This window comes from Carassius auratus, chromosome 32 (genome assembly GCF_003368295.1).
Source record: "Carassius auratus strain Wakin chromosome 32, ASM336829v1, whole genome shotgun sequence".
NCBI lineage: Eukaryota > Metazoa > Chordata > Actinopteri > Cypriniformes > Cyprinidae > Carassius > Carassius auratus.
The window spans coordinates 23,494,400-23,509,834 of NC_039274.1; the positions used below are offsets into that span (position 1 = coordinate 23,494,400).

At 38.8% G+C, this 15,435-nt stretch overlaps 1 long non-coding RNA gene across 2 annotated transcripts; it reads right to left on the bottom strand.

The window, feature by feature from the left end:
- Positions 1-12,023: 12,023 nt before the first annotated feature.
- On the bottom strand, positions 12,024-13,408 carry LOC113051896 (uncharacterized). 2 transcript variants are annotated; one of them, XR_003276956.1, is made up of 4 exons: positions 13,353-13,408; positions 12,909-12,931; positions 12,151-12,183; positions 12,024-12,068 (listed from the first exon to the last, which is right to left on the bottom strand). It is a non-coding gene; the product is annotated as an uncharacterized LOC113051896 (long non-coding RNA). The 2 variants fall into 2 exon arrangements; XR_003276955.1 differs by lacking the exon at positions 13,353-13,408 and having other exon boundaries at positions 12,028-12,068; positions 12,909-12,993.
- Between the last annotated feature and the right edge of the window lie 2,027 nt (positions 13,409-15,435).

Consider the following 15,435-nt stretch of genomic DNA (forward strand, 5'->3'; position numbering starts at 1 on the left):
TCACCAGACTATTTTTTATACTATAGATCTGCATTCAGACCTGACAGAACTGAGTGTGGAGTGGGCCAGTTTTGATTTGCTGAGTGCGGATGTGGAAGGGGAATATACTGATGTGTTTGGGCGAGAAGATTAAGGTTAAAAATAAATTTTACTCGAATAAATTTTATGCTTTATGCTACAGAATATTAGATTTTGCACAATAAAATAGGATCTCTTCTTGTGGAAAGTTGCAGCCAGGGCAATATGTAAAAGAAAAAAGATTAGATTAGATTAGATTAGATTCAACTTTATTGTCACTGCACATGTAGGTACAAGGCAACGAAATGCAGTTAGCATCTAACCAGAAGTGCAATAAGCAGTAAGTACAGAATAAAGGTCTATAATATGTACAATAACTATACAGGTAAGTATTATGGACATAATTTACAGATATTAAATACTATAAGCACGATATACAGATAGGTGTACTATGAACATACTATACAGATGGGCTATGTAAAAGTGTATGTACACTATAGGCAGAACTATGAACATAATTTACAGTACAGTATTGCAATGGACAGTAAAAAAAAATATTTCAATGTGCAAATGGATTATACATTGTTCCTGGATGAACAGGCAGTAGTGCAAGTAATAACAAGTTACTTTTTGCTTGTTGTGAGTAAATAAATAAATCAGAGTGTTGAAGAGGGGGAGGAGTCTATGTGTGGTGTGGGGGGTGTTGAGGGGTGTCAGAGGGCAGAGTTCAGCAAGGAGACAGCTTTAGGGAAAAAGCTGTTCCTGAATCTTGTGGTCCTTGTCCGGAGGCTCCTGAAACGCCTTCCGGAGGGGAGGAGGTTAAACAGTTCGTGGTCAGGGTGAGAGGAGTCCTTGAGAATGCTGCGAGCTCGACGTAGACAGCGTTTCTTCTGGATGTCCTCAAGAGCAGGAAGTGGTGTCCCTGTGATGCGCTGGGCAGTTTTCACCACCCTCTGCAGTGCCTTGCGGTCAGCCACTGAGCAGTTCCCATACCAGACTGTGATGCAACTGGTCAGGATGCTCTCGATCGCACACCGGTAAAAGTTCACCAGGATGGTTGAAGACAACTGGTTCTTCTTCAGTAAAGATGCCATTCAGACATTTACTTTGTAGTTCATGAAGAAATTTGTTGTTACAGTTAAGTACTTAATTTTTTCTCTCTCACATTTTTCACATTTAAAAAAGAAATATCAGTTTTGTAACATTACAAGATAAAAATACTGTAACACTTTATAATAGCGTTCATTATTAATCCACTAACAAACATTACATGATGCTAAATAGATCATTAATATATATTCACTAGGGGTGTGCCAGTTTCAGAATTGGTGATGACGGTTATGACGTGAGTCAAATGTGACGGTTCATAACATAACATAACGTATGCTAGTGGATCTGTCGTAGAGTCAGTTGGTTGTTCTTGGAGATAGCGGGTTAACTCCGTGTCAGCGCGCGCTCTGATCGGTAAAGGGGCAGAGATTTCAGACCTCCGTTTATTAAGGAGATGTGTCACAAAACTCATCATCCGCGCCACAGTTTTTTGAGCAAATTTCAAAGCCGCACCCGTCTGTTCTAGAAAGGATGCAGCAAAGATATTTAATGCTAATGTATGAGGCATAGGCCTACGCTGAGTTTCATTTACGATGAGATGCGCTCTAGTTCACAGTGCAGTGCAAGTGAACGCGGCACGCTGGTGCTTCCATGTCACGGTTATCATTGTCTGCTATATTTGCTTTTTATTTATTAAAATACATGCAATTGGTTGATGAAACATTTATTAAAATTAAGATAAAATTTGTACAAAACGAAATTCGTTTTTTTTTTTTTTTTTTTTCCTATATTTTATTAGAATTTTGTATACAAGTAACAAAAGAAAAAACAGACAGGAAAAAATATACAGAATAGAAACCACAAGCAAAACAGAACACAAACACCAAAAAAAAAAAAAAAAACACACAAACAGGGCATATTAAAAAACAACAATAATTAAGTACACTGCTGCACCACTGACATTAGAATCTCAACACAAGTACTAAACAGAGATGATAAAGGTGGTTGGCACTCTATGAACTCCCTTGCTGCTCCAACTCAGTGTTATATTTGTCAAGGTGAGCCAAAAATGGCTCCCAAATATCTGAAAATTTATTAAGATTGTCCATCATGCCATAGCGGACCTTCTCCATATGCAATATACCAATGAGCTCACTTAACCAGATCCTAAACTGAGGCGCAGTATCTGACTTCCAAAGTTTTAAAATCATTTTCTTTGCAACTACCATTCCATACATAATTGTGCTTTGCATCGAAACTCTGTGATTAAGTAAAGAAGGAGAAACCCCAAACAATGCAATCATTGGGTCAGGTTCAAATATACAGCTGTACATGTCAGAGAACCACTTAAATATGCTACACCAAAAATTATTCAGTTTCGGGCATGTCCAAAAGATGTGAGTCAGGGAGCCCTCTGCAGATTTACATCTGTCACAAAGGGATGAAATGGTGGGAAAAATTCTGTGCAATTTGGTCTTTGAGTAGTGAAGCCTGTGCATCACCTTAAATTGGATTAACTGATGTCTGGTGCTAATAGAACAAGATCGGATCCTAGCAAGACCCTCCCTCCAAACATCATCGCCAATCTGCATTCCCAGCTCCTCCTCCCAGGAGTTTTTCAAAAAGTGTGTAGCATAAACTGTTCGTTCAGAGAATATATTTACAAAGCCAGAGACCAATTTTCTAGAATCAAGTGGGCCCAACAAAAGCTTATAGATCCTTTTATCTTCCGGAAGAGACTCAAAGTTAGGCACACATTGACGAACATAATTCCTAATCTGCAAATATCTGAAAAAATGTGTTGCGGGAAGAGAAAACTTATTTTGTAACTGTGCAAATGTGGCAAACTTTTTATTAACATACAGGTCTTTCAAAGTGACCACACCCTTTAGCCTCCAACTGTTAAAAGACCCGTCCGAGAGGGATGGAGAGAATGCATGATTGCGATATACCGGAGCATGGATAGAAGTGCCTGGTAGTCGGCAGTCTTTCCTAATTTGCTGCCATATTTTTAAGCAATTAAAGATAATCATATTATCCATCTTAACAGTTGCAGGAGGTCTGGGTGTTGAGAAAAGAAGTGCTGGAAGAGAGCTATTTTTGACATCACTCATTTCAATGGCAACCCATGGGGGAGTCTCGGCAGATACCTCCATATTATATCCTTCCTGCCAATAAACCAGGGCTCTAGCATTCGCTGCCCAGTAATAATGCAGAAAATTCGGCAGTCCTAACCCACCCATTTTCCCTGGCTTATGTAAATGAGTTTTTGAAATTCTGTGTGCTTTAAAGCCCCAAATAAAAGGAAGAATTATCAAATCCAACGATTTGAAAAAAGATTGTGCCAAAAAAATAGGTAAATTTTGAAAGAGATACAAGAACCTCGGCAGGGAAACCATCTTAATGGCATTTATACGACCCAGCATAGAAAGAGGGAGAGTCCTCCATTTTTCAATGTCCCTCCTCAGTTTCTCCAGTTTCTCAAGAAAATTCATCTTGAAAATTAGTTTCGGGTCTTTCGGCAAAACTACACCAAGATACTTCAGCCTGTTTGTAATTTTGAACGGGAGATTATGCAAAAATTCAGTGTTGAGATCCGCGCCCAGTGACATGAACTCACTCTTCTGCCAGTTAATTGTGTATCCGGAAACCTCACCAAATGTTTTAATAAGATCCAGCAATACAGGAACTGATTTTTCTGGTTGTGATATAAAAAGAACAACATCGTCTGCGTATAGGGAAATATGGTGATCAACATTACCCAGTCGGATGGGTTCAATAGAAGCGTGATTCCTGATACTAATGGCAAGAGGCTCAATGGCAATGGCAAAGAGCAATGGGCTGAGGGGGCAGCCCTGACGTGTCCCGCGGTGTAATCGGAACGGCAATGATCTTTCTTGATTCGTGAGAATGGAGGAAGATGGATGCGCATATAGCATTGTAATCCACGATACAAATTGACGACCAAATCCAAACTCCTCCAAGGCCTTTACCATATATGCCCATTCTACTTGATCGAATGCCTTTTCCGCATCTAGGCAAAGGGCAGCCACCTTCGAGCCCTTACTATACTTATGATACATTATATTCATCAATCTTCTGACATTAAAAAAGGAATATCTATTTGGGACAAAGCCAGTTTGATCAGTTTGAATGATGGATGATATATATTTATTTAACCTGTTTGCTAGTAACTTGGTAAAAATTTTAATGTCTGAGTTCAGTAGTGCGATAGGACGAAACGATGAAGGTTCAGCTTCGTCCCTACCTTCTTTTAATAACAATGAAATATTAGCTTCATATAATGTGGGCGGAAATTTCTGGACTCCAAATGAATGATTGAACATCCTCAAAAGAAGAGGAGCAACCTTCATAGAAAATTTTTTATACAGTTCAATTCCGAAACCATCTGGGCCAGCAGCCTTGCCATTGGGAAATGATTTTAAAGCATCCAAAATCTCCTGCGTGGTAATGTCAGAATTCAAAGCTTCACAAGCAGCCGCACTTAATTTAGGCAGTCTTAGATGCTCCATCCAGTCAGAAACATTCCCTTTTGCTTTTGACCTATATAACTCTTCATAATATTCCCTAAAACGATCGTTTATCTTTTTAGGATCAATAACTAGATCTCCAGTCTTTAATTTAATCTTATGAATGGCTCTACTAGCTTGCAAGCCTCTCAACTGTTGGGCCACAATTTATGGGGCTTATCCCCCAACTCGAAATGTTTCTGCCTGATCTTAAACAATTGATCGCATATCTGATTGGAAAGTATAGTGTTATATTCATATTTAAGTTTAAGAATATTTTGTAAGGTGGAAGGGCTGGAGGAGGTCCTATAGAAAAGTTCCAACTGCGATAGTTCAATTTCAATTTCTGACAGTCGCTTACGCCGTTCCTTTTTCAGAGAAGATTCAAAAGATATTATGTGACCCCGAATCACAACTTTAAAAGTTTCCCATAAAGTGGAGTCTGTGACTTCCGAATTGTCATTACTCTCTAGGAATTCTGAAATCTTAGTGGATATATATTGACAAAATGATGCATCGGAGAACAATGATGGGTGGAGACTCCAGGTAAACTGCTGTTTTTTATAATTAAGATCAAGGACCAATGAAGTAGGAGAGTGGTCAGAAATGAGAATATTATGATATTTTGAGGCAATAACGTTGGATATCAATTTAGAGTCAATTAAAAAATAATCTATTCTCGAAAAGGATTTATGCATTTGTGAGAAAAAAGAATAATCTCTATCTGTAGGATGTCCAAGCCTCCAAATATCAACTAGATTCATAGAAGACATTAAGTCATTTAAAACCATGGAGGAGGTAGATGAGTAATTTGACTGGGCTGACCTATCCAAACGGCTGTCAAGCACACAATTGAAATCACCGCCTACAATTAAATGTGTATCTGAGAGATCAGGCAGTGAACTAAATATCTTACGGAAGAAAGCTGGGTCATCAAAATTTGGACCATATACATTAAGGAGCGTAACATGAAATGAGTGAATGTAGCCAGTTACCAAAATAAACCGGCCATTTGGGTCACTCACAGTAGAAACATGCCTGAAAGGAACAGTCTTGCGGATCAGAATTGCCACTCCCCGGGCTTTACTGGAGAATGTGGACTGAAAAATCTGATTGGCCCAGCTACATCTGAGTAACTTTTCCTTTGTGGGTCTGATATGCGTTTCTTGCAAATAAACTATATCAGTAGACAGAGATTTTAAATGAGAAAACACTTTAGCTCGCTTGAGAACGTGACCCAGGCCGCGCACATTCCAACTAGTAAAAGTAATGCCACCACCTGACGAAGGTGTATCAGGATGCATACAGATTTTGCATAGTAGCAGCGTACAAATGAAATGCCCTAATAAAATAATAAGAAAGACAAGAGGAACACATGAAAACGAGCAAGAACATCACCCCCCTCCCCCCCTCCCACTTTCCCAAACAAAGTGAGATTGCAAACCCAACATACTCTCTTGGGGACTGCCGGACCATACAGGAACAACTAACCGGCCACTAAGTTAACACAGGGACCCCGCATCCTCTCCACTAATGAGGACAAGTGTTTTTGAAAATCAACAGCGAAGGAAAAAAAAAATATATATGTAAACGCAAGCTGTCATATAAATGTCCCGGTTGCTATACAAACAGCATAAAAGTCACATACCGAAAGTCAAGACAGAGTCTCTGCAAAAGTCTCAGCATCCTGCGGGGACGAAAAAACTCTGTCCATGGTGTCACTGGAGACCCGCAGCCGTGCCGGGTAGATGAAACCGCTCCTCACACCTGCATCTCGGAGTCGTTTGCGGACGGGATCAAATGCCTGTCGCTGCTTCATCACCTCCGCTGGGTAATCAGGAAAAAAGTGAACCGCTTTGCCGTTGTAGCGCAGAGGAAACTGCTGGCGGGCCAATTGTAGTATTTTCTCCTTCAGCTGGAAATGATGAATCCGTGCTATCATTACACGTGGGCGCACATCGTTCTCAGAGAGCCGCCTTCCCAGCCGATGAGCCCGGTCCACTTCCAGAGGTTTGGGAAAGTTGTCAGCGCCCAGCAGCTCAGGGATGAACTTGGCCAAAAACTCCGTTGGATGTCCGTTCTCGATTTTCTCAGGCAAGCCGACTATTTTAATATTCTGCCGTCGGGAGCGAGCCTCCAGATCAGTTACTTTCAAACGAAGCATTTCGTTTTCCGACTGCATTTTCGTACATTGCTGCTCAACAAGTGAGAGGCGCCGGTCATACTCCGAGCTAGCATTTTCCACCTCCTGTATTCGGTTACCAAGACTCGCCAGCGTCGCCTGGGTGGATGCCAAAGATGCCTCCAAGTCGTTGAAACGGTCGTTCATCGTCTTGCTCATACTTCGTATCGCTGCGAGGATGCTCGATTCAGACTCCAGAGCAGACTCCTTGGCTAATTCCGGAGCCGCAGCAGCTAGCTCCGCACATGGCTGGCCATCTTCATCAGCCTCACTTGAGGCTTTCTCTTGCCGCTTCCCTCTTTCAGATTTTGGTTTTGTCATCACGAGGCACTTAAATGAAATTATTTATGCGGCGAAACCGGGAAAGTAGGTGAAATATTAAGTTATGACCAAATTATTTCAAACGTGGAGAGGAGCCCTGGAAAAACACGACTACTCCATACGGTGCTCACTAGCGCCCTCACGAAATTCGTTTTTAAGAAAGGTTTTCTACAAAACAAAATTTAATGAAGTGGTAAATATGTCTGACGATTTACAAAACTTCATTAAGTGGTAAAAACCATGTCTCCCGATATATTGCGCATCTTATGATCCTATCTAAAAAATGAAAATAATTTTTGATAAAAAATGTTTGTAAAAAATATTTTAATGACACGGTTTTGCCGGTTATAGAGTTCTAATGACGGTGTTCAACTATAACCGCCGGTCTCACGGTTATATACTAACCGTCACACCCCTGATATTCACATAAAAATGTCATAAAAAATGTATATGATCATGCACTTTTTTTAACAGATGGTTTACAATGATTAAACATTTCATTAATGCTTTTATTTTGCCGGGTTGTCGGCAAGTATATGCGCTTCCGGATTTAGCGCAGCTGCTGATTAAAAAGCATCAGTGAATGAATGTCACAGTTTTGCATTGTGCTTTGAAAACAGCATTGGGTGGCCTATATTTATGCTTTCAGTTTGAATAGAAATCTTATACAGTACAGCATTCACTGTCCTGCTTTGTCACCAGCAGAACTTTAAAGCGGCCTCCAAAGCATTCAAAAGAGCTGCTCTAAGTGCGGAAATGGGCCAGAGTGCTCAACAAAGGCTGCATCCGAAAACTTAGGCAGGTGACTTGCTGTCTTGCTGTCTAATCAGGCAATGACTTTGCAGGCAGCGTTTTTGCCCGAAGGCACCTCATGAAACGGATTTCGGACAGGCTTCTGAGGTGGAGTAATGGTTTAATGATCTACAGCAAAATATAGAGAGCTTTGGTGATAACTAAGTGGATATTTCATTACTGCAATATTAATTTCTCACTAGAAATTACATAAAAAGTGGAAAACGTTGTTCAGAAACATACATTTACACACAAACTGACCACCGATTGCAACTTTCAGACGCCATCTTTATTTTTTGGCTTAACAGTCACAGAATGGAATGCATCTATGCTGCCTTCAAAAACCAGCCAGATGAAGGCATCTCAGGAGACAGGAAATGAAGCTGACATTGATTTCGGACGTGCCTTGATGCCTTCCTACCTTGGAATGCGACCTCTGAAGGCAGCATTTTTCAGTTTTCAGATGCAGCCAAAAACTCTAAGGGCCCAAACTGGATTGGGTGGTTAGGACCCTGCTCACCTTTTGAAGTGGGTAGCGCTAAAAGGGTAATGACTTGTGCTCTGAATGGAGTGGAGAGCACTTTTGGCACATAGCTTAGCATAGTCTTCTACAGTCGTTAGGCCCAAATTCAAGATATAAAGTGCTGACTGAAAGTGCTTGCAGGTCACACACTCGCCTGACCGACTCTAAAGCCAGAAGGAGGGAAGTCTTAATAAGTGAGTAATTGCGATTGAACCAATCATTTAAAAAGCAGATTTATTCAGGAACTAAACACTGTCATGTTGCTCAGAGACACAAAACTGCTTTCGTGGCTGTGTTTGGAATTATTTTTTGCTGTCGAAATAGAGCAGAAACAGGCAATATGGTGTCTAAAACGCATGTCTCTTAATTAACTTGTTTACTGAACTGTTGTAAAAAAAAAAAAAAAAAGAATATATATATATATATATATACATATATATATATATATATATATATATATATATATATATATATATATATATATATATATATATATATATATATATATAGGCTTATATATACATAGGCTTATATATATTCACTGTAAAAAATTGTCCTGTAAATTAACGGTAGTATACTGGCAGCAGGATTTCCAGCAGTGTACCGTAATTTTACAGTTTTATTACCGTTTTCTGAATTACGGCTTTTTTGTAAATTAACGGTAATATACTGGCAGCAGGGTTTCCAGCTGTGTACCGTTATTTTACAGTTTTCTGAATTACAGCTTTTTTTGTAAATTAACAGTAATATACTGGCAGCAGGGTTTCCAGCGGTGTACCGTAATTTTTCAGGATCATTACTGTATTCTAGTTGTTGTTGTTTTTTCTAAACCGTAGAACTGGCAATTTTGCCAATCATTAACTTTATTAAAAATATCTGTATTTTAACAAATTCACAAACTGGCATTTCATTTATACTAAAAAGTGGCAGCAAATAGACAGAAAAGAGAAGACCAAGGGGGTATTTCTTATAGAACACTATTTATTTAAGTGCCCAACCAATAATTCAAATGCTTTCTCAAAAAAAAAGCAATCAAAATGGAAGAGTCAGTCTTTGTATGTGTTAGAGAAAGATGAGATGAAGAGAGAAGAAAATTAACCAATTTACAAAACAGACAATGTGCAAAATGAACCCTGCAGAAGTCTGTGGACATATTTAAACTAATTTAAGTTGACCATATAAAACACAAAACAAGCAGCCATTTTAGGTCTAGCTTTGTGCTATGAGTATGACAATGCATGGGCATGGGCTTGGAGTGTACGTTCCCCTAAAAACAGCCTTTAAGAAATGGCAAACAACTTCTGAACAAGAATCGTATTTTGGTCTAATAAGTCAAAACCTGGCAAGGATTTGTAGAACAGTCCAAGAACGTTTCAGAAGCATAAAACTGTCACCAACTCTGATGCAAGTGTAGCCAGGGAGGGGTGTAGTCTGAAACATAAACATTGAGAAAATTCCTTTTTAAGTTAAAATAACATCAGCAGAATTTTAATAGAACGTAACAAAAAACATGTATACTGCATAATAATATAAAATATTTCAGAAACTTAGGACCCTACGATTTCCACGATGTGAAAAGCGTGGAGGCAATCACGGAATCAAATCATGAAAACGGAATTAGGCAAATAATGTGGATTGTCACAGAATTTGTCACATTTGTGATGAATACAATAAAATAGTGTACACTAACTGAAATCGCGATGTGGATTAAGTGTATTAATTAATAAAAGTTGCAATATTATGTTAGAAGCTGTACTTATAATTTTTGTAAAGTTATCCAAAGGATTAATTAGCTAATCAAAAAAGGGAACACTAGATTAAAGGGGGGGGGGGGGGGGGGGGGGGGGGGTGAAATGCTATTTCATGCATACTGAGTTTTTTACACTGTTAAAGAGTTGGATTCCCATGCTAAACATGGACAAAGTTTCAAAAATTAAGTTGTACGTTTGAACGTTTGTACGTTTGTACGTTTGAAGGAGTACTTTTGTTCCAAAAATACTCCTTCCGGTTTGTCACAAGTTTCGGAAAGTTTTTTTCGAGTATGGCTCTGTGTGACGTTAGATGGAGCAGAATTTCCTTATATGGGTCCTAAGGGCACTTCTGCCGGAAGAGCGCGTGCTCACGTATAGCGAGGCTAAGCACAGACATTCCCTGATCAGAGCGTCGCAAAATGTCACAAAGAAGTGTCTTTTTGATTGCCAGGGCAAGACAACCCTGCACAGATTACCAAAAAAAAACAGCATTAAGGGATCAGTGGATGGAGTTTATTTTTACAGAGCATCAACGGAGTTGTGCAAGTGTTTTTGTTTGTTCCCTGCATTTGGAAGATGCTTGTTTTACAAACAAGGCCCAGTTTGACGCCGGATTTGCATATAGTTTATTTCTTAAGGATGATGCAATCCCAACGAAAAAGGGTCACGATCGTGTGTTGGAACCGCAGGCGGTGAGTAAAACTGCTTCAAATATCTCTGCCTCCTTGTTAGTGTGTCCGCCTCCCATGCCGAGACCAGGGTTCGAGCCCCGCTCGGAGCGAGTCGTTGCTGCTGCTGCTCTCGTTCAGTTTCAGCCTCAGGATCTGATTCTGGATCATAAATAAACGGCTGAATCTGACTGTTAACCATGGTTTGTTTTGGATGATGTTTTTTTTTCCTCACGCTAATGTCACAACTTCCAAACGCTCTCAATGCAAAAGCCTACTGGCGCTAGTGATTCTTTAGCTCCACACACACGTCACATTAGTTTACAGAAAAGATAATCAATAGTTGCAGCTCTATCCCACATACACAAAAAAAAAAAAAAAAAAAAATCAAGTGTCTTCACATCAATCCTTCAAAATAAAGGTTTGTTCTAATGTAATGTGATTGTGACGGAAATATATCACTTTTGTACAGTAGAATATGTCATTTTCAAAGTAATATAATAATACAAATAAGAATTATAGTAATAAAAATAATAATAATCATTAAAAATGATGTTTAAGGAATAATTACACAATTGTTATTCCATGTTTTAATTGTAACAGGAATAAAAATGGAATTTGAGAATAAAACGTATTTCTAAAATGTATTTTAACCATTAAGATGTAATTTGAAAAAGTTAAAACAAAACAAAAAAAATTATAAAACATATTTACTTAATTTCTTCATGAGTGTTAAGTTAAATATTAAGCAGACTTTGAGCAACATTAGTGGACCAACTAAACTGATTAATAGTGTGCATGTACTCAAAAAAAAAAAAAAAAAAAAAAAAAATTCATGGTTTTAATAAAATCATTATATTATTTCAACCTCGAAATTTTTTTGTGTGTTTGGATAGTTTTTGTGTAACCTGGGACTGAACAGTCGCGATAACATAGGGGTTGTAATGAGTGCGGACTGTATCCTCTTCAGGGTAGTTCTCAGTGCCACTGACAACTTTTTTTTGGGTCAAATATAGGTTTGTGGATTTTATTTATAAAACCGTTTCTTTGCTGTAAATTATTTTATTTTATGTAATGCAAACTACACAACAGCAATGTTAACAATTTTAGATCTCAGCCATCAGTAAATGTTTCTTCTTCATCATGTGCAATGACACACTAACCCAGCAAAATCAGATGAGGATTGGCAGGTAGATTGAGTGTCTTCTCAACCTCAGATGCAGATGCTGCAACCTGTAGAGAACACACAATACACAAATAATAATATTACATAATATAATGTGGTGAAGTGGAAAGAAGAAAATTAAATACTTACATCTGCATGTGAAACCAGTCCATCTTCATGTTCCTGGAAGTGGGACATTAACGTTAGAATCTTGACAAGCAGGTGTACCATATCTATGTTCTCAACCTAGGACATCCTTCAACTTTTCATTAAAAACACTTAAAAATATTCTGTCTACTGCTCTCTCCTCTTCCTCTCTTTCTAACTCTCTCTCTCACACACACACACACACACACACACACACACACACTCTCTCTCACACACAAAACTGTATTTGAGGCTGAGGAACAAGTTAAAATGTAAGTGAATGAAGTAACGTTTCCTCTGTGATATAGAGATTTGTGCCAATAAATCCAGTGCAAAATTAAAATTAAAATGTGCTCACATACAAAGCCCACTTTATTAACAATAAGTTCGAATATATTTAGATTACACTCTAACTAGTTTTAGATACGACTTATATTAAAAGACTAATGTGTCACTCCGAAAAAAACAAACGTTTCTCACCATAACGTTAACGCTACTCTTTCCATCTATCCAGTCAAGTGCTCATGCAAAAGGCGATGAGTTTATGCTTCCTAAGTAAAATTAAGTTTACAGGCCTATTTTCGATTTCCCAATATATAAGGATAATATATAAGTTACCAACTTTATACGCACCTAACTTAGCAACATTAATGCAAATAAAACAAATCCTCCATTTTAAACTACACTGGGTTGGCGCCAATGCAAAATGTAAATATAATTGTGCAAATAAGTGTTTCAGAAAATCAGGATAACACACTTACTTCATATCCTCGTTATCTGCAATCTGTAATCGAGATTATAGTTGAGATAATATCCGTTTTATTCACAGAGACTTTTCTCTGGTATCAGACGCTATCCGTTGCTCCCCTCCCCCACCGATCACGTGCTCATCTTCTAAAGTTGCCGAATATGTTAAATTCATATCCAATTAAATAATCAGCGAACGCAAGTATTTTATATTTAACTATTTACAAGTTTAACATTTACAGGATTTTACACCAGGAAAGAAAAAAAAACCCGATGAAAATCCTTCACAAACACACTCATACACGCTTAACTTTCAGGAGAAATTTGTAAAAAATTGCATACATGCTAGTTCACCGTCTTGGCAAGATTTGTCAAAAGGTAAATTAAAATATTGTGCCCACATTAAAAAAAACGCTGCAGTTTAAGATAAAAATGTATTCAGACTTTGATCTGCTTACCTGTAAATGAGCCTCAACTTGAGATGAAATCCATAAAACTTTGACTGAAACCATGCTTCTCCATGCATCAGCTAGCCTTTGGTTCCCCCTCTCCCACCGATCACGTGTGCATTTACGGTAAGACACCGTAATTTTAGAAAACAGTTCAGTACTGTATATTTACGCTGTTAATATGCTGTAAATTTACAGAAATTTTTTACAGTGTAGTGGTGGGCCGTTATTGGCGTTAACGTGCTGCATTAACATGAGACTCTTATCGGGTGATAAAAAAATATTGCCGTTAATCTATTCTCAAAGTTGGGTTGGGAGCTGGGTCTATAATAAGCAAGCTATGATGACTTTCACCTTGATATTACAAATAACCGACTGGCTGAGGCCAGCCTAAAAAGATGCTCAGGACAGTTGACGGGCCATTGCTGCGCATCGTCACGAAAGCTTATCTTTTTCACGTCTTTTCAAGCCTTACAGCTTGTCGATTTAAACATTAAAGCATCCAAACACAAGACGCGAACAGAGTAGCTGGTTATGTGCACGCTGTGTTCGGTGCGCACGAGAGAGAGTCGCATATCACAGACAGCGACACTGAACCGAGCTCTCTTCTGCGAAGTTCTTCTCGAAGTCCCTCCTGCACCTGAACGAACAAATACAAATCGCAGTTTGAACAAACAAAAAGATGTGCTTTTAGCTACTGCTAAAATACTGCTGCTGTAATGTTAATGTAGTGATTGGAGATGAGCTACACCTGCGACCCACCACCGGTCTCGAGTCCCACGTAGGAGATGGAAGGATATAAAACTGGAGCGACGACCGTGAAGGACGAGAGAGGACCAGGCCTGGGCTATATTTTATGTTTTGGTTTTTATTTGCACGCACCAGTCGTCCGTGTGGGGCTGGTGCGCTGTTTTGTGTTTATTTTGAATAATTAAAATGTCAGTTGATTGTCCGGCGGTTCCCGCCTCCTTCTTCCCGATGAATATGGAGATTTTATTATTACACAGTCACTTACTGATTTTTTATCCGTTGGTATTTGATAGAATCCATGATGTCATGTATCTTAACAAGATGTCCAGGACCTCCAGCAGAAATTTAGGCCCACAACGTTAAAAATACAGCAGTATATTTCATCGTACACATGGGGTATTTTTTTATCTCTGTCACCAAACCCATCTTGAGTGTTTGCTGCTAAAAAGCTCATTTTTTGTTTCATCTCACCATAGAAAGCCAGTCCCATTTGATTTCCAGTCGTGTCTGATAACTGAATATGCTTTACTTTGTTTTTGGATGAGCTAGGAGAATTTTTCTTGAAACCCTCCCAAACAACATGTGGTGCTGTAGGTTCTGTTTGACAATTTATTTTTAAGGTTTTCTGAACCCGAGACTCAACTATTTTCTGCAATTCTCCAGCTGTGATCCTTGGAGAGTCTTTAGCCACTCAAACTCTCCTTCTCACTATGCATTAGGACAATACAGACACACATCCTCTTCCAGGCAGTTTTGTAACATTTTTCTGTTGATTTGAAATTCTTAATTATTGCCCTGATGGTGGAAATGGGAATTTTCACTGCTCTAGCTCTTTTCTTAAAGCCACTTCACTAATTTGTGAAGCTCAATTATCTTTTGCTGCACATCAGAAATATATTCTTTGGTTTTTCTCATTTTGATGGATGATTAAGGGAATTTTATAATAATGTAATGTTCACGAGTTCACACTTACATATAATTAGCTGAAGTAATATAATGCATATTTGGCGTGCTGTCCGGGTAAGGGGCTCCAAGCTGGCCCGAACCTAGAGTACCCCCCCCCCACCCCATATATGTAAAAGTGTTAAATTAACTCTAGTGGAAAAGGAAAAAGTAATGTGGTCTAGACGGGAGACTCTCACCGACGTCTGATGGGAGGTAAATACGACATCAAACGGGAAAGCCTCTCTGAACGTAAGACGGAAAGGTAAAGTTGTATGGCCAGTATTTGGCCAGACAGTGAAGGAGGTTTTTTTTTTTTTTTTACGGAAAAGGCAAAGGTTGGATCAACCGGATGCAACCTTTTCCAGCTGCACTGGAAATTGGTAAATGGTGAAACAAT